The sequence below is a fragment of the Rattus norvegicus genome, chromosome 20, assembly GCF_021556685.1.
Source record: "Rattus norvegicus strain SHRSP/BbbUtx chromosome 20, alternate assembly SHRSP_T2T, whole genome shotgun sequence".
Taxonomy (NCBI): Eukaryota; Metazoa; Chordata; class Mammalia; order Rodentia; family Muridae; genus Rattus; species Rattus norvegicus.
Genome location: NC_141553.1, coordinates 17896694 through 17915165, shown reverse-complemented (window position 1 = coordinate 17915165; position 18472 = coordinate 17896694). Strand labels below are relative to the sequence as shown.

Genomic DNA, 18472 nt, shown 5'->3' with positions numbered 1-18472 from the left:
TAAAGTTGCAGTACTAGTCTTATTTCATCAAGAGTCACAGACCTGACATCTAAGCAAGTTTCATGAAGCTCCTGAAATACTGTTTCCCCCGCCCCGCCCCCGCCCCGCCCCCGCCCCCGCCCCCGCCCCATCCCGCCCCCGCCCCGGGCTGTACGCGTCCAGGCATCCACGTAACGGTAATGTTTTCACAGCAGAGTCCTTTACAGTTTGAGCGATGTTACCATTTGCTGGCGTTCTCGGTGTACAGCTCTTCCACCCGGTTGCACCCAATTTCACTGATCAGCAGCTCTGGCTCGGCTTCATCCTCGCGTATTCAATAATTCACTTGGCAGGTACAGAGAGGCACATCCACAAAGGAACCCCAGCATCGCGGAGCATCGGGCACATGCTCACTGTCTGCTCTCTTGGACCCGGCACTGAACTTGGATACAAGGAGGCTCGCCAGTCAGGCGTGTTTTGGCAGCGGAAATATTTATTAATTTTTTTTTCTGAAAGGATGAGTTGGATTTCTGTCTTTTGCCCCCCCCCCCCCAATGTGGTTTCTGTCAGCAGGTTCTTTTAAAATATCCATAGGTTGTTCGTATGTGGCCAGGCACTAGGGCGGGGAGTTGGGCTTGGTCAAACAGGGTCAGAGGTTAAATTAAAATCCCAGCAAACTTTCCCCGGAGAAGTGTCTGCCTCACATTGTAATCGTATGGCTGTGATCATGTAGAACCTTACAGTACTTCAAGTGATTTCAATGTCTAGAAAAGTTCTAAAAATTGTTCTCCTCTGGCCCCTAGCCTGTTTCCTAGGCAGCCTACACAACTGCGGGAGTCATCTGGGTACAGCGCTCAACACTTTCACAAATATAGGCTTTAGTCGGATCCACCATTTTCCATGACTTTTCATCTTTTGTTCCAATTTGAGTTCCCATCATGCACTTGGGCACCATATTTCTTCAGTTCATGTGAGTTTGCCCCAATCCCCTGGGAGGTGGCCCAGTCAGTAGATCATCTGCCACGTAAGCCATAAGGACTTCTTTGGATCTCTAGAACTGACAGAAAATATCAGGTATGGTGGTGAGCGCTTGCAACCCCAGCACTTGGGAAAGGAGGCTGGAACCCTGAGGTTCATTGGTCAGTCAGATAGCCAGAGTGATTGATGGAGTTTCAGGTTCAGTGAGAGTCCCCGTCTCAAAAATTACAGGTGGGGAGAGTGACCAAGGAAGACACCTGCCTTCAACTTCTGGTTTCCACACAGATGCACACACATGTGCACACATCCCCCAATACACATAGGCATGCATCTCCCACAACCAAGTAAACACACACACACACACACACACACACACACACACACTTCAGTTACTATAATCCTAGATCTGTATATTTGCAGAGTGAGAGAGCCCGAGTCCCAATCAGGGTTCTGTTATTGATGTGCTGAGTCAACAAACACTTTATTAACCCTTGCCCTTCCTTCTTTATAACCCAGGCATACGAATTCAACCTCATTTGTGTCAAGGATGCTACCATAACCTCCTCACGGGGGTGGGGTGGGTGGAGCAAGGGAGTTCACATGGCAAAGCTCTAAGTTCACAGTTAGCTCTAAGCTGTCTTGCTTCCCCATGTAAGTACCTAGTTACCCAACATTCATTTCTTTCTTGCATGGCTATGGGTTACTCCTTCTAAGGTAACTACCCTCTAGAATAGATCATAGACACTCAGTGAAGAACAGTCCATTGGTACCGAAGAAGGCTTAGTGCCATTCCCATCCCTGCTTACCTGTCCTTGGGTCCGGTCTCCCTGCCACAAGGCTGCCATCTTTGTGTTTTCGTAGACACCTCCATGTAAAAACCCAGCCGTCTAAAGACGCTGCCCCTCTGGAGCTTTTGACAATGTAGCAACTGCTAAGGGAAGAATATGGCTGGGATGGCACAGGCAGTCTTGCTTCCTTTGTGTTGGGAATAATAATAATATTACCTGCGGGTCACAGAGTATCTGTTATACACAGCAATTGTAATAGCCTTTCTGCTGATTTCTTTTTGGTGGGGCTGGGGCTAGACCCCAGGGCCTTGAGCATGAAGGCAAGTGATCCATCTTAGAGCTATATCCCAGCCCACCCCCACCCCCTTTTAGAGATAGTGTCTCATGTAGCACAGTCTGTCTTGCCAAACCACTGGTCAAATCTAACTTAGAACACCTATCATCCTGCCTCAGCCCCCCCGAGAGTCGGGAAAACAGGGGCGAGCCACCATGCTTGCTCCGTTATGCTTTAAATCTCTTCTGGTCTAACCTCATCTAATATCTCAATGTCTCGTGGAGTAGGCACTGTTAGCACTCCCACTTTACAGATAAAAACACTGAGGGCCAGAGAAGCGCCAAGGTCACCCAGCAGCACAGAAGTAGAACAGAGTTCAGAACTGCTAGACTTTGGCACCCAGAATGTGGTCACTTCCAGGTTTGGATTCATTCCTTCAGTTCTTTGCTCTTAAGACGCAGCTGTCCCTGTTGCCTGTGCTTACAGTGAGTGCCGCCCCTCCCCACTCCACCCCTTGGACCCGCATACAGGTTCTACCTCAGCTTACTCTGCATGTCTGCATAATTCGCCAGGATCATACATCCCGTGATCTTCTCTGTTGCTGCGGTAACCCCATTAGCTCCTCCCCTGCTGAGTGAGAATCAAGGGCAAACAGGGCTTCCTGGATTCCGGGGGCCGACCAGTCTCATTGGAACAAGCATTTGTCTTTTCTTGCTAGGAGCTTAACAGATTGACTCACGGACAGCCAGCTGTTGTGAAGTCCATTTGTTGAAAGGCTTGACTGATGGAAAGCAGGGTCTTATTTCCTCGATAATAAAGAAACGTGGAAGCCAAAGATCTCTAAAGTATTTTCCTGCATAGACAAGGGGGCTTTTTTTCTGTAAGGACCCCTATTCTGTGATTTACAGTAGCTCACATGTCTACAAATTAAGCACTGATACAAAATTAGAGAGGATGGACGAACAGGGTGTGGCAAATCTTGACTCCACCTCCTGGGGGGATCCAGAGTTTGAATGACAGCGGCTTTCCACCGCAGACGCTGCCAAACCCCAGAGTTTTTGCTCAGCCTGGAGCAGATCCACTGTGTGGGCTGGGCTGGGCTGGCCTGCTAAGAAAGTGCCTGGCTCAAAGAAACAATGTATCTCCTGGTTTGCACAAAGCAAGCTTGCTATCACAGAGGATCTGCAGGACTCCTAACGAGCCTCCTCCCAACAGAGAGTGTTCAAATATTGCCTGGATTCAGAGACGCCTCGGCATGGCTTGGCGATGAACTTCCCCACTGAGATTTTGGCGATGGGTATTAACGCCGTTTGGCACAGTTCAGAGAGCTGTTGGAAGAACAGACTGCCTTGGTCTTGTGAAAGATTTTCTTTCCAACCAGTCTAGAGTGCTCTGCTCCATAGCGCAGGGTCCCATCGGTCCCTTTTTCCATGACAACCTTTGAAACCCCAGAAAGCCGGCTCCGTGTCTTGTTTATCTCTTTGTTCTCAGTGCCAACCAGATTTCCTGGCACAGAGTCCGCACTGAGGTAATGTTTGTTTGGGAAAAAAAAAGTTAAACATAGTTTTCCCACAGAGGCGGCTTGAGACATCAGATTTTCCTAATCTGAATGGATTTGGCCAAGCGACTGGGCACATTTCCGGGGTTTAGACTAAATATAAAATGTAAAATAGGAGTTTCCTGGCTCAGAAAGCTCCTTAAGACCATCCAGGAGCCTACATGATTTGAGATAATCATATGGCATCCTGCTGGTGGCAGTTGGAGGTGTCTTGGAACATCCGCTCTTCTGGCCTAGCCTGGGTCGGTCCTCAGAACTGGGCTTCCGGGCAGATAGATAAGCTGATCTCCAGCTACTTTCATCTCAGAGTCGTTTTCTCTTTGATCTCCCCAGCTTGTTGGAGAAACTGAGACAGCGTGGCAACTTCTGAGAATGCCCTGTTTACTCAAGGAGGGACTTTGATATTCAAGAGTAGAGGAACGGAGGTGAGCAATGCCATAGGCTAGGTGGGGTATTTGATGTCTGATTGTAGATACAGTGTCCGTGATCTCAAGTCTACTAGCCTCAGTGGAACTGCATCACACTGTCATTTCTTCCTAGAGGAGACTCTGGCTGATGGCGGGGACAGGGACCAGGCCTCCTGTCCTCACTGAGACAGTTCTGAAGGGCTCTCTCCTCTGGAGCTTCCTGAAGAATCTTGGTCCTCTGTTCCAAGTGCGTTTAAAGTCAGAGTCCTGTGTGCTCTGTTTTTCTCCCGTCCGTCCCCCAGCAGCTCTTCCTCTTTAAAGCAGTCCTTTGAGTCAGGACCCCAGGGCTTGCTTCAGTGGGGGCAACAGGGACGCTGACCCCTTTCCCATTTTCTGATTGATTATTCATAGATATGGTTTTGGGAGGCTGTGCTGTGACCGTCATAGCTGCACACGACTGCATGCCTGTACCACACCCGGAAGCCAGCATTTCCAAGTCTTTCTCCCTATCTTTCCACTCTTCCTGATGACCTGTTTGTCTTGTAGGGGGTGGTACAGACCTGTAGGGCTCAGCCCTCAGCCCTCACTTGTTTGTGGCACCTGAGTCACCTCCTGGCCTCTGCATTCAGCGTTGCGCATTGCAAAGAAAAGCTTCTCTGACTAAGGCTGTGAGTATCACCTATCTGTGGGGATGGGCGGAACTACTTAGACGACATCTTGGCACCACGACGAATTCAGCTCAAGAAGCGTTAAGTTCATTCCTGGGGCCTCCTCGGCTACGGGCTTTGGATAAGGTTGGGTTCACAGATTTCTGTCCCATCATAAAATCTGTCTTCCCCGTCTTTTATTTCTCTGGACACCGAGCTGGTTTTGTTTCTCTGTCCCCAGCGTGTGAGTTCCCTGCGATGGCTTTACTTTGAAATATGGCGTCTACTGCCTTCAAGGATCAACCGGAAAAACCAGAGAGAGAAAGCCCATTTTAATAGTTATTCAGTGTGGTTAGGGCCGACCTCTGATTGGCATGCATTAGCCTTTCTAAACATAGAACATTTACAGATCAAGAAACAAAACCTAAGGAAGTTATGTTTGTCAGCGAGCGCCAGAGCGACACCCAGGCAATTTGGCTGTGCAGCCCACGCCGTTAAGTACTGACTGCTCTGTCACCCTATGCAAATGAGCAGTCACCCTTGAGCAACATACAGTCTGGTGGGGGAGAGACGCTAATTAAGTAACTGAAAGGTGAACTAAGACAGATATATCAAGAGGCTTCTACATCGAGTAAAAAGAGAAAAACACTACCTGAGATTTTGGGGAGTAAAAAGTGTTTTCATGGAAGAAACACATTTTGGAGATTGGATAGAAAGTTGGGTGACTCATGCTTCTTTGTAACATCAGCACTCTGGATGCCAAGGCAGGAGGATTGAGAGTTTGGTACTCGCCTGGGCTACCTAATGAGACTCTGTCTCAGAAACGAAACTAAACCAAATCGGGAGATCTGTGGTCATGGCCAGCAGCTGTCATCCAGTGGGAGCCTCGGAGTTTCTGTGGGCCCAGCTTGAGAGATGAGAGATGGCTAGAGAAGGTGTGGGTGACAGAAACGGGGAGGTGCCAGCTTCACTGTGAGCTTGGATGTCAGGGCGACCATTTTCTCTGACTTGGAGGGTTACGGGGAGGCGGCGATGGGACGGGGCTCAGAAGAGACCCAGTTGATACTGTAGAGACAGTGACCGGGTCAGGCTGCCTGCAAGAAGCAGGGGCCACAGGAGAGGAAGCCTGGACCCTGTAGGACAGAGTCATTGGGATGGGGGTGTGGCCCTCTTTCTTCTTCCCCTTCGGTAAGATATGTGCAATTGGGAATTCCCTTTTGGATGAAGCTGATATTTATTGAGCACTTATGCTCTAAGTAGAACATAAAGGATATACCATATACTTTAATTGTATAATTATATACGTTAATTATATAATTATATATTACATAAATTATATAATTATATCATGTATGAAGCTGATATTTATTGAGCACTTATGTCTAAGTAGAACATGAGGATATACTACATATTTTAATTGTATAATTACATAACATTAATTATATAATTATATATTACATAAATTATATAATTATATCATGTATGAAGCTGATATTTATTAAGTGCTTATGATCTAAGCAGGCTATAAAGCATATACTACATAACACCAGTGTTATATAATTATATATAGTTATATACTTATATATATGTTACATTATTATATTACGGCTGAAGCTGATATTTATTGAGCACTTATGCTCTAACTAGAACATAAAGCATATACTATAAATGAATTATATAGTTATATAAATTTGACAGTTGTTTGGCAATGGGGTCTTTCCTGTTACCTAGACTAGTCTTGAACTCCTGGACTTCAGCCATCTTCCCATCTCATCCTCCCAAGTCACTGGGATAATTGGCTTTTCTCCAGCGGATTCTTTGGCATTGTCTGAGTCAAGATTTAACCTGAAAAATCTAGTCAAAAAATAGCGTAAGCTTGGGGAACTGTGGCTGACCTGAATTATGGTCTAGGCCAGCGGTTCTCAACCTTCCTAATGCTACAACCCTTTAATACAGTTCCTCACGTTGGGGTGACCCCCTCACCCCAACAGAAAAAAATTACTTCATTATTAGCTCATAACTGTAATTTTGCTACTGTTATAATTGTAATGTAAATATCTGATATTCAGGGTATCTGACATGGGATTCTTGCAAAAAGGTCCTTTAACTTGCTCGGGGGTCACGACCCACATGCTGAGAACTGCTGGTCCCGCTGATTTTTTAAAAATTATTATTATTATTATTATTATTATTATTATTATTATTATTATTATTGTAGGGGACACAGCGTAAGCCTTCACAGGATTCATGTATTTTTATGAGTGCAGTGCAAAGGTTGCCAAGAACATCTTTGAATCTTAGGATCTTTCTCCACGAGCTTCTTTTGACCCATTTGCGTTAGTTGCAGACTTTTCACTCTAACCATCGTGGAGAACTACCTGGAGACTGACGAACTGCCCAAAAGTCCTGAAAAGAGGACTTTATTCAGTCAGTGTCCTAGTTTGCTTTCTGTTGCAGTGATAAATCACTGACCAAACCAGTCTGAGGAAGGAGGGGCGTTGTTCATCCTACGCTTCCAGGTCCATCACTGAGGGAAGTCAGGGCAGGAGCTCAGACAGGAGGCAGGAACTGAAGGGGAGACCGTGGGGGAAGGCTGCATATGAGCTTGCTGCCCAAGGATTGCTCAGTTACACTTAGGACCACCAACCCAGGGGTGTGGTCACTGCCCACCTTGGGCCAGGCCCTCCCTCATGAACCACTAATCGTGAAAATGTTCCGCAGACTTGTCCACAGGCCAATCTGATGGAGGCGATTCCTCAATTGCGCTCCCTCCTTCCATGTGCCTCTTGTTTTTGTCAGGCGACAAGAACTAACCTTCATAGACAGTGTCAGATTTCTAAGGTTCACTAGCCCAACCCATGTACATGGCAACACAATCCTTAGCGGCAATCAGACTACAGATGTGGAAGTCGTTCTCGATTCCTCGTCCACTTCCGCCTCACCCAAAGCCCTGGGTCCCATCTGCTTTTTCCACAAACAAAAACAAAGGCATCTCACGTCTGGTACGCTAAGCAGGGGCCTTTCGGCTTCCTCCTGCTTTGTGGACAGCTGCCCACATGTCGAGAGAGATTTCAAGCTATTCTGTTCTCCCATCCTAAATTCCCAAGAGATCCCCAACTGCTTAAGTTCACCCCGCAGGCAGATGCTGCGACCACCTAATTGCCTGCTTTGCACACCTAGCTGGTTTTTTCAGCTAAACTAAACCCAGTGGATTGGAGATTGTCATTTCCACTTCAAGACGCTAGGTGGCGCTCTGGGTGCATGCAACGTTTTTCCTCCGGCTCGGCTGTCCTCTCAGACTGAAAACTTTGGGAGAAAGCTGGATTCTAAAATGGGTTGAGATGACCAGATTTTGCTTAAAACACTTCACATGTGTATTTTTTTTTAGGGCGTGGGGTAGGGGACAAATTATAGCTTGGAAAAAATAAATTGGCAAGATTTCTGGAATTTTCTAATTAAAAACCGCTCCAGCGTTTCTGCTGTTTGAGAATGGACAATCAGCCTGCTGGCACAAACCCGCCATCCCAGCTACAGGAGGCAAGAGAGCAGAAAGCTCAAGGCCACCTGGTCTACAGAGGGCACCTTGAGACTCTTGTCTCACAAACGTGAAGTGAAAAAGGGGCTGGGGTAAACGTGAAATGAAAAAGGGGCTCAGCAGTAGGGGCCTTGCCTGGCACAAGGGGCGGTCCTAGGGGCATCCCTAGTAACATAGCGAGCTGAAGTAAACAAAAGGTACAGATGAGGTGGTGGCCCCGAGGGCACACTAAGTGGCCTTTGGGTGAAGGTTTTGACATTTGGGAAGAGTCCTGGATTAGAAGGGCTCATTTAAAGCCAGCTCAGATTCACCCTGCTGGTCCTTTTGCACCTTAGGAGAGATCAGCTCATCCTCAGGCTCAGAAGAGCAAACTCTGAGGTTTTTCCCAGGGCAGAGTGAGAAGACACTCTTATGGGTGACAAAAACCCTATCCAGGGCATGGAAACACCATCTACTGGGTGGCTGTTCTCTCGTTAAATTCTTTGTACCCTAAGACTCTCCAAGACAGAGATTTGAGATGGAGGCTCTCTCTCTCTCTCTCTCTCTCTCTCTCTCTCTTAAAAGACCTATTTATTTTATTTATATGAGCACACTGTAGCTGTCTTCAGACACACCAGAAGAGGGCATCGGATCCCATTACAGGTGGTTGTGAGCCACCATGTGGTTGCTGGGAGTTGAACTCAGGACCTCTGGAAGAGCAGTCAGTGCTCTTAACCACTAAGCCATCTGAGCCAGCTCTCCAGCCCTTGTTTCTCATTTCTTTAAACCTGACTTGGGGATAATCTTGTTTCATTCTACTGGCTTGAGTCTCTTGCGCTTCTGCTTGAATGGTGAGCAAGAAAGTCCTCAGACTCTGGTAACACTAATAATTTCATTCAAATTCATGGGAAGGGAGGTTTCTAGAAAAGCCACACCTTCTTGTTAAATATATTCGGTAAAGCTGATTGATTGATTAGAACCTCGAGATTCTAGAAAGGTGGAACGTGGCAGATCCAGAGCCTAATTATCTTGGGCTGGCGCTAGAACACGGTCCAAGTACAGAGTCGTTTGAGGGGAATCCTGAGCATCTGGGTGGACAGGCCAAGAAAGCAAGACAAGAATCTTGCGGCCTCAGTTTCCTTAAAACACAGGAATGTTCTTGGATTGTGCTCTCGTGCCCTTCCCAGGTGTGGCAGATAGGAGTGAGGTTGCTTTAAGATTACTCATTACAAAAGGGGAACAAGAATACACTTGGGAGGGAATAGAGAGGCAAAGTTTAGAACAGACACAGAAGGAACACCCATTCAGAGCCTGCCCCACATGTGTGGCCCATACATATACAGCCATCCAATTAGACAAGATGGATGAAGCAAAGAAGTGCAGGCCGACAGGAGCCGGATGTAGATCGCTCCTGAGAGACACAGCCAGAATACAGCAAACACAGAGGCGAATGCCAGCAGCAAACCACTGAACTGAGATTAGGACCCCCGTTGAAGGAATCAGAGAAAGAACTGGAAGAGCTTGAAGGGGCTCGAGACCCCATATGTACAACAATGCCAAGCAACCAGAGCTTCCAGGGACTAAGCCACTACCTAAAGACTATACATGGACTGACCCTGGACTCTGACCTCATAGGTAGCAATGAATATCCTAGTAAGAGCACCAGTGGAAGGGGAAGCCCTGGGTCCTGCCAAGACTGAACCCCCAGTGATCAGGATTGTTGGGGGGAGGGTGGTAATGGGGGGAGGATGGGGAGGGGAACACCCATAGAGAAGGGGAGGGGTTAGAGGGATGTTGGCCTGGAAACCGGGAAAGGGAATAACAATTGAAATGTAAATAAATACCCAATTTAATAAAGATAAAAAAGATTACTCATTACAACTTGGATATTGTTATTTGTTTATATGCCTCTGTGGAAAACCTCCCCCCTCCCCACCATCATGTACAGCTTGTCCTTGTGATGTATACAGCTGGTACCCTTGTGATGTATACAGCTGGTACCCATGAGAACTTTACTCAGGTGACTCTTCTTAACCCTCAGAGTATAAATTGTCTGATGCTCTGAATTGTCTGATGGCTATTGCATGACTCTATAGTCTGCCCCATTTATTGGTTCTGTCCTCCTGGGTCCACCGACTCAAGAACAGTAAGCTGGCTCACATTCGTTCTCTCATTAGCCATCCGATGTCCAGCCCTATGTCTAACCTAACACCCACCCCTTCAACTACGAGCAGCTCAATGCTGTCGGAAGAGGCTGACGGTCCTGTTTCCCACCAGTTCATCTTCTGCCAGCCCCAGAGCTAAGCACACGTCATCGGACAGCGTGTGAAGCTCACGGCAGCCCCTTCTCCAGTTTGCTAGTCCCTGACTTAATGGCCTGTCTTCCAGTATGTGTGGAAAACGATGGCCCCGATTTAGGGTCTCCACTTTTACTCCGCACGTGTAAAAGCTTCACGAAACTGCTTCCGCGTTAGGACGTGGTATTCAGCGCAACCCCATCAATGTTCCTGGGCCACTGTTGCTCCTCCTTGGCTCGAGGAGAAACAGTCTTTCAGTTCCTTTAAGGTGTGAGCCTTGGGCCAGACGGCAGGACAGACGGCTGGGTGTGTAGCAACCTACAAACAGTGAGTCAGAAAGCAGAGCTTCTGCATTCCGGGGACTCCAGCACACACTATGGCGGACTCTGGGCGCCTCTCAGCCCCTGGTTGCCCGTTAGCCTGCGCCAGTTTCTGGAGCACCATTGTTTGCTACATTGTTCTTTGGCTACGATATGTACCCCATCTTCCCGCTAGAACAGCAAAGACACAGCAGCCCCCACCCACCTCACAGACAGCCTGAGATCCTTCCTTATTCATTTGACTCTGCTACTGGCCAGCAGCCCCATCCAAAATGTCCTCCTGCCGGGTGTGGTGGTACAAACAGCTCCTGGGTGGTACAAGCAGCTGGGAGGCAGGGGCAGGTGGATCTCTGTGAGTTTGGGGCCTTGGCGACACAGTGAGGCTCTGCCTCACCACCACCACCCCCACCTCCAACCCCCACCACTACCACCACCACAACAACCCCTCAAAACCCTCCTCCTGTTCCCAAAGCACTCACAGCCAATTCTCTGACCCCACTGTTGTTGTAAAAATATAAAAATAAAAAAAGTATTGTTGGTCTTTTATCCCGCGGGATCCAGCACTGCGGTATTCCAAGATATCTGCTAGATATCTTGGCGGAAACACATCCCAACTCCACGGCGGCCCAGTGTCTCCTGCTGCTGCACACTTTCCTACACTCAAACCCTCACATAAAAGAACGCACAACACAATAATCTTTGACCCAATTGGTATGATATAATTGCCCACTTAAACATACAAAGCCCAGTACCATCCATCCCTTGAGAACATTAATAACAACCTGTAAATACACAGAGCGAGATCTTTACATCAGCCTTCATCGTCCTGCCACGGCTTCTCTCTCTCTCTCTCTCCCTCCCTCCCTCTCTCTCTCTCTCTCTCTCTCTCTCTCTCTCTCTCTCTCCTTTCTATTCCAGTCTCCTCTTCCTTCAAACTTCTCTCCCACCCATCCTTCCTTCTCCTCCAGTGACAGGCCTCCTTTTATCCTGTACCTGCCCCTCACCGGTACTTTACAAATTCAATGGGGAGGTGGTTCTGGTGAAGTCACCTGATTCCTGAGTAGTGACTAGGCTGTTGTCCTTGGCGCAGTGGAATTAGCATCAAAATACAGATAACTTCAGGGCAAACCGTAACACCCCACTGAAAGTGCTTATGGTATAAGAGATGGAGCCTAAAGTTGTGTGCATCCGAGACAAGCACATCCCTGTACGAGTGCCTTTATGGGGAGTTTGTCTTCCAGCCTGGCAATCAACCCTCCTGGGTGTGGTCTCCTTTATGGGTGTGCCTAGGTCTCCTTTGCTCCACAGTACCAGCAGCTGACTCGAGTTCTCCTTGACTCCTTCTCCCACGTAAGCTACAGAATGAGTGATCCGGTACAAATAACTCTTTTTCTCTGGGTGGGTTGAGCTGCGAAGGGCTAAATAAATAATAAAAATATTGTTGAAGTCTCAAAGAAAACAAACATGAAAGCTTTGTTTTACGTTAATCCCGGTCGTATCTACAGGACGTCCCCTAGAAGCTGAGGACTAGAATTCACTACTAAAGACACAGATCCTAGAGACTTCAGGCTTGTGGGGTGGTTGTCTTGGTTAGGGTCTTATTGCTGTGAAAAGACACCATGATCAATGCAAGTCTTATAAAGGACAGCATTTCATTGGGGCTGGCTTACAGGTTCAGAGGTTCAGTCCATTATCATCAAGGTGGGATCATGGCAGCATCCAGGCAGGCATGGTGCAGGGGGAGCTGAGTTCTACATCTTCACCCGAAGGAAGCCAGGGACAGACTGAGCATCCTCAGGCAGCTAGGAGGAGGGTCTCCAAGCCCACCCCACAGTGACACACTTCCTCCAACAAGGCCACACCTTCTAATAATGCCACTCCCTGGGCCAAGCATATGCAAACCATCACAGTGGTCATAGCTCTTTCCTTCAAAGTAGTGGTGGGAGTTAAAGTCCTGAGAGGATGTGAATGAGGGAGGGGGAGGTGAGGGAGATGGAGAGGAAATGAAGAGAGACAAAGAGAGAGAGAGAGAGAGAGAGAGAGAGAGAGAGAGAGAGAGAGAGAGAGATAGGACGGAAAGACAGAGAGACAGAGACAGAAAGAAGAGAGATGAGAAGGGTGTCATGGTGGCGAGAGTAAAGAGCTGTCCCAGTCCTGAGGAAAGGGCAGCCCTTCCCACGTGCTTACCTCCGAGGGTCAACTCTGGCAGAAGATTCCTCTGGCTTTTCTTGCTGACCATTTATCTGTATCTGTATCTGAGGCCCTAAATCTCTACGACACCCCCCACGGCCCTGAAAGAAGGCCAGGATCCTGTGTCCTGCTCAGCCACTCCCTAGCCCCTGCCTCCACCACTGAGTCAAATCTGTATTCACCTGTATTCACACGGGAGCACCCAAGGGCTAGTGACCGCCACATGGCTTCTCCCTGGAACTCACCTGCAGTCGAGGGTGATGAGGCTACTCTATCTCCAGAGCAGTCTGGACAGAGGCAACTGTCCCTTGTCACTTCTCCTTGGTTTTCTTTCTCCCATAGAGGGTAGAAGACTCCACGCTGAGCACCAGCCTCCTGGCATGTTGGGCGCTAGGCTATAGATCCCCGTTAAACCGTGGGACGCACGGCTCCCCTTTCAGACTCTTGTTCGCGGAGATAAAATAATCTATCTCTGACAAAAATTTAAAAATGAACCTAGAGCATGTTGAAGTGGAACTTTCCCTCCAGGCCTAACATGACCATTAGCTAGCAGGAGGCAGAGAGGACTTTGGCTTGGTAGTCATGGCAACAAGTCAGCACACCAACGCAAAGAGGGGCAAGGCTGGTCATGGCGGCAGAGATGTGAGTGCTTCCCACCAGAAGGAGTTGGTGAAGGAGTGGACCGTCACCAGACAGTGTGACTGTTAGCTTCTCCTGCCTGCTGTGCCACACTGCCCTTTTGGTAATTGAAAATACTTTTCTCATATAGTCTGATCACAGGTTCCCACCCAAACTGCTTTCAGATCCTCCTCACCTCCACAGACTTCCAAGTCTGCGCCTTCTTTCTCTCTTTAGAAAACAAGAATTGAAAAAACAAAAACAAAGAAAAAGCACAGGAAACACACACACACACACACACACACACACACTGATATACACACATACATACACAGACACACACAGACACATACACTGACACACACAGACACACATAGACCCACACACACTGACACACACACACACACACACACACACACACTGACAGACAAATACACACAGAGGCATACACCTACACATATACACACTGACACACTCACAGAGAGACATGCAGACACACACAGAGGCACATACAGACATACAGACACACACAAACTGACAAACACACACAGAGGCACACACACATGGACAGACACATAGACACACGCATGCACACACAGACACATATGGACACACATACAATGACACACAGACAAGTAGACACACACATGGACACTCACACAGACACAGACTGACAGACATACAGACATACATGGAAAGTGACAAACACACACAGAGGCACAAACATGGACATACAGACAGACACACACACACACTGACACATGCACACACACACACAGACACAAACACTGGCACACTCTCAGACATGCAGACACACACATATGGACACACACAGACACACACAGACACACCCTCCCAGAGACATACACACAAGCAGACACACACACACACACGCACACACACGCACACTGACAGACACAGAAGATAAACACATACACTGACAGGTACCCAGACACACAAAACTCATAAAAACACAAAATGGCAAGCCACACTATACGAGCAAAGGACTAGTAAAATTAAAAAGAAAAGGTCAAACAGAGCAATTTGAGAAAAAATATTTTCACAAAATATCGTTGAATTGGTTTGGTGTTAGCCATCTGCTCAGCAGGGCTGTGGGGAGAGCACTGGATACCGTCTGCCAGCTCTGAGGACCAGGTGCAATTTATAGAATAAAACACAAAACCCTCATTTGTTTTAAAATTACCACTCTACATCGAAATAAAACATCGCACAGATCTACTGGGGGTAAAGAACTAGGGATTATTTCTGGATGTAACCAATCACACCACAAACATTTTCTGAGGTGTTTAAAATAATTTCTGCTTTTTGCGTTCAGACTGTCACAGGAGCAAGTAACACTGGTTGCCTTTTATTTATGTCCGGTTAGGTGAGTTTGGTCAAGGCACAGGAAATAATGAAGTTGGTGTCACAACTCTATGCTTTGCATAGCTCAGGACTGTAAGTATTGAGTTTATTCATATCACCCTGTTCCTTACAAAAATATAAAATATTTTGATTTATTCTTTGAGAATTTCATACACATATTATATATTAAAGATTTATTTATTTTATGTATGTATGTCACTGTCTTCAGACACACCAGAAGAAGGCATCAGACCCTATTACAGATGGTTGGGAGCCACCATGTGGGAATTGAACTTAGGACCTCTGGAAAAGCAGTCAGTGCTCTTTTTTTTTTTTTCCTCTGGAGCTGGGGACCGAACCCAGGGCCTTGCGCTTCCTAGGCAAGCACTCTACTACTGAGCTAAATCCCCAACCCCGCAGTCAGTGCTCTTAACCTCTGAGCCATATCTCCAGCTTGGTACACAATATATTTGGTCATTTCTGTTCCCTTTCCCTTCCAACTCCTCTGTCTTAGTCAGGGTTCCTATTCCTGCACTAACATCATGACCAAGAAGCAGGTTGGGGAGGAAAGGGTTTATTCAGCTTACACTTCCACATGGCTGTTCATCACCAAAGGAAGTCAGGACTGGAACTCAAGCAGGTCAGGAAGCAGGAGCTGATGCAGAGGCCATGGAGGGATGTTACTTACTGGCTTGCTTCCCCTGGCTTGCTCAACTTGCTTTCTTATGGAACCCAAGACCACCAGCCCAGGGATGGCACCATCCACAATGGGTCCTCCCACCCTTGATCACTAATTAAGAAAATGCCTTATAGCTGGATCTCATGGAGGCATTTCCTCAAGGGAGGCTCCTTTCTCTGTGCTAACTCCAGTTTGTGTCAAGTTGACACACAAAACCAGCCGGTACATACTCGTAGACCCAACTTCTCTCTTTCAACTTCATGTCTCTCTCTTTTTTTTTTAGTTTTATTTTTTGCTAACTCCTATAGTCAGTAAATTCACTAGTTTATTAGTGCTACTGATGGGCTTACAGATATGAGTCCATGCACTGGGGCTTGGTCAGCCTAGCAGGAGACACATGCCTCAAGAAAACGGACCAGTTCTCCTCTAGCAACCGTCTGCCAATAGTTCCTTACCTAGGGCTGGGCTTGTGTGAGCCCCTCCTCCTGAATGCTGCAGTCTTCACCCGCTTGATCTTGTGCAGGTCTTGTGATAAGGACAGTCACAGCTGCAGCAAGTTCATGAGAGCAGTTGTCCCCTTAAATGAGACACTGTTTCCCTGTGGTCAGCCATGACCTCTTAGAACTTTCATCTCATTTCTACCTTACCACAGTCACTCTTCCCTTTGGCAAAAGCCATTGAATAAAACCTGTGTTCCAGGTCTTGCACGTCAGGAAAAACCTAAAGATTAGGTTGTAAGAAAAACCGAAGACCTGTGTTACAGGTATCTTGTCGGTTTGTAAGACAGGAGTCTGAAGTAGCCAGCAGTTTGGTCCTTGAACGATCTCTGAATTGTGTTCAGTTACTTGGGCGAGTAGGTCAGGACCCTGTCGTGAGATAGAAGGACCCAGTCATGATATTTCTTCTAGCAACAATGAGATGTGGCCATCAGGGGACAGGGGAGTATACAAAATGGGTGACGTCAGTCAAAAGATGGCATGGCACAGACCATCAGTATGTGGCATATCAGTATGTGGAGAAGGGGGGCTTGAATGTTTGTGGAAGGCAAAGTGGACTATGGCGAACACGTGGGTAAAAACAATGTGAGGTGTCAAGGAACAACAATCATAGCTGATAACGTTATATTTCCAAGTGACCAGATAAGAGACAAGGCATAGGACGGATGATTCTTCTTTGATCATTGTTGGGTACAGTCTGCTTTGCAAATCGTGCATAGTTTATAGTTTAAAGTTAAAGATAAAAATTAAAATTTTATGTACGTGTAAAAATAGTGTTTATAGTTTAAAGCTAAAAAACTAAAATTTTTATATAAAAATATAGCGTTCCAAGCCTCCTTCCTGCTACTTAAAGAGACCCCAGGGAATTAATGTGTGTCTTGCTATCTTTCAAAGTGGCTTTCTTGGGGTCGGGTGTCCCAGGAGCTGGGGAGCAGCCTTGTGAGTTGCCCCCAAAACATATTTTAAGGCAGGAAACTGTAAGGGGCAGGCATGGTTGAGAGGTCCTGGGTGAATTCTGTACAGGAAAGAGCTCTGAAATTTCCCTAAAGTGACTTTGCTTCAGATGCCTCTTGGTGGGCATTTATGGTGGAGAAAGAGGTAGGTTTAAAAATACTTACGTCTAAATTCTTCTGACTTATCGTTTCCTCCCTTTGAACTAAATCTACCTAGTTTTAAAAAAAATCACTCTATTGTAATGAGTTCATAAGTAAAAATGTCACATAGTTGGTTTAAAGAAGCCACTCAAAATGCTCACCCGGTTTCAAACTTGACATCTCAGTGAGCTTCTGTACAGTGAGACCGGCCACTCTGACACTCTGAAGATTTGCTTAGGGTTTTACAACTTCCCCATCAATTACAGTTTCTTTACCTATCCACCACAGAAAAGGAAAAAAAAAAATATGATGCTGTCGAAACTAGTAGACACTTAACTTTATATCCTCTTTCCTGGCTCTCACACAGGAGCTCTCTCACTGTCTATCATAAATCCGAATAACTGATGTAATGTGCTTGTCTTGCTTTAATTCAGGAGGACCGGACAAATGTGACTGGCATAACATTCTTCAGGGCTCGCACTATTTCCACAGAAGACCCCCCAGCAGTCCCTTTCAGAGTGATACTGAGGCCGTTCCTTTGTGCGTGATTGGATTTCAGGCCCAGTAGGCCTCACGATGACATCTCCATGCTTGCTACTTATATATACCATGGAACTCTTAAAATGTCCGGTCTACCGAACAGTAGTTCAACCACGGATTCTCCCCTTAGTACCTGGAGATGATCTCATAGCTAACATAAATAGGGCTTTTTTTGGCATCTCCTTCCTGTTCAAAATTAGTGTGAGGGGGAAATGACTTTAACCTCATATGTAGAGCACATCTTTACCAATGAGGAAGACATAGCACATTTGGCCTCTCCAGCCTCTGCCTTGCCTCTAACTCATGAAGCAGACTCATGGATTGCAAGGTGGACTGGAAGGAAAGTCAACAAGGAAACCAGGCACCCCATGACAGTACAGTGCTGCTTCTTTCCTCCTCCCCTCCCCCCTCCCCCTCCCTCTCCCCCCTCCTCCTCCTCCTCCCCCTCCTCCTCTCCCCCTCCTCTTCCTCTTCCTCCTCTTCTTCTTCCTCTCCCCTCCCCCTCCCCCTCCTCCTTTTCCTTCTCCTCCTCTTCCTCTTCCTCCTCTTCCTCCTCTTCTTCTTCCTCTCCCTTCCCCCTCCCCCTCCTCCTTTTCCTCCTCCTCCTCCTCCTCCTCCTCCTCCTCCTCCTCCTCCTCCTTCTTTTTTGGTTCATTGTTGGCCACTGTTAAGGTAACCAGGGAGTGTCTCAAGTTCAATTCCCAGCACCCACATGGCGGCTCACAGC

At 47.1% G+C, this 18472-nt stretch overlaps 1 long non-coding RNA gene and 1 pseudogene across 1 annotated transcript; one reads left to right on the top strand and one right to left on the bottom strand.

Moving 5' to 3' along the window:
• Positions 1-3012, bottom strand: LOC147998590 (uncharacterized). Its single transcript, XR_015645731.1, has 3 exons — positions 2567-3012; positions 1764-1961; positions 1-1036 (listed from the first exon to the last, which is right to left on the bottom strand). It is a non-coding gene; the product is annotated as an uncharacterized LOC147998590 (long non-coding RNA).
• Positions 3013-13534: 10522 nt separating this feature from the next.
• LOC103694428 (single-stranded DNA-binding protein, mitochondrial pseudogene) lies at positions 13535-16771 on the top strand (annotated as a pseudogene).
• Positions 16772-18472: the final 1701 nt, after the last annotated feature.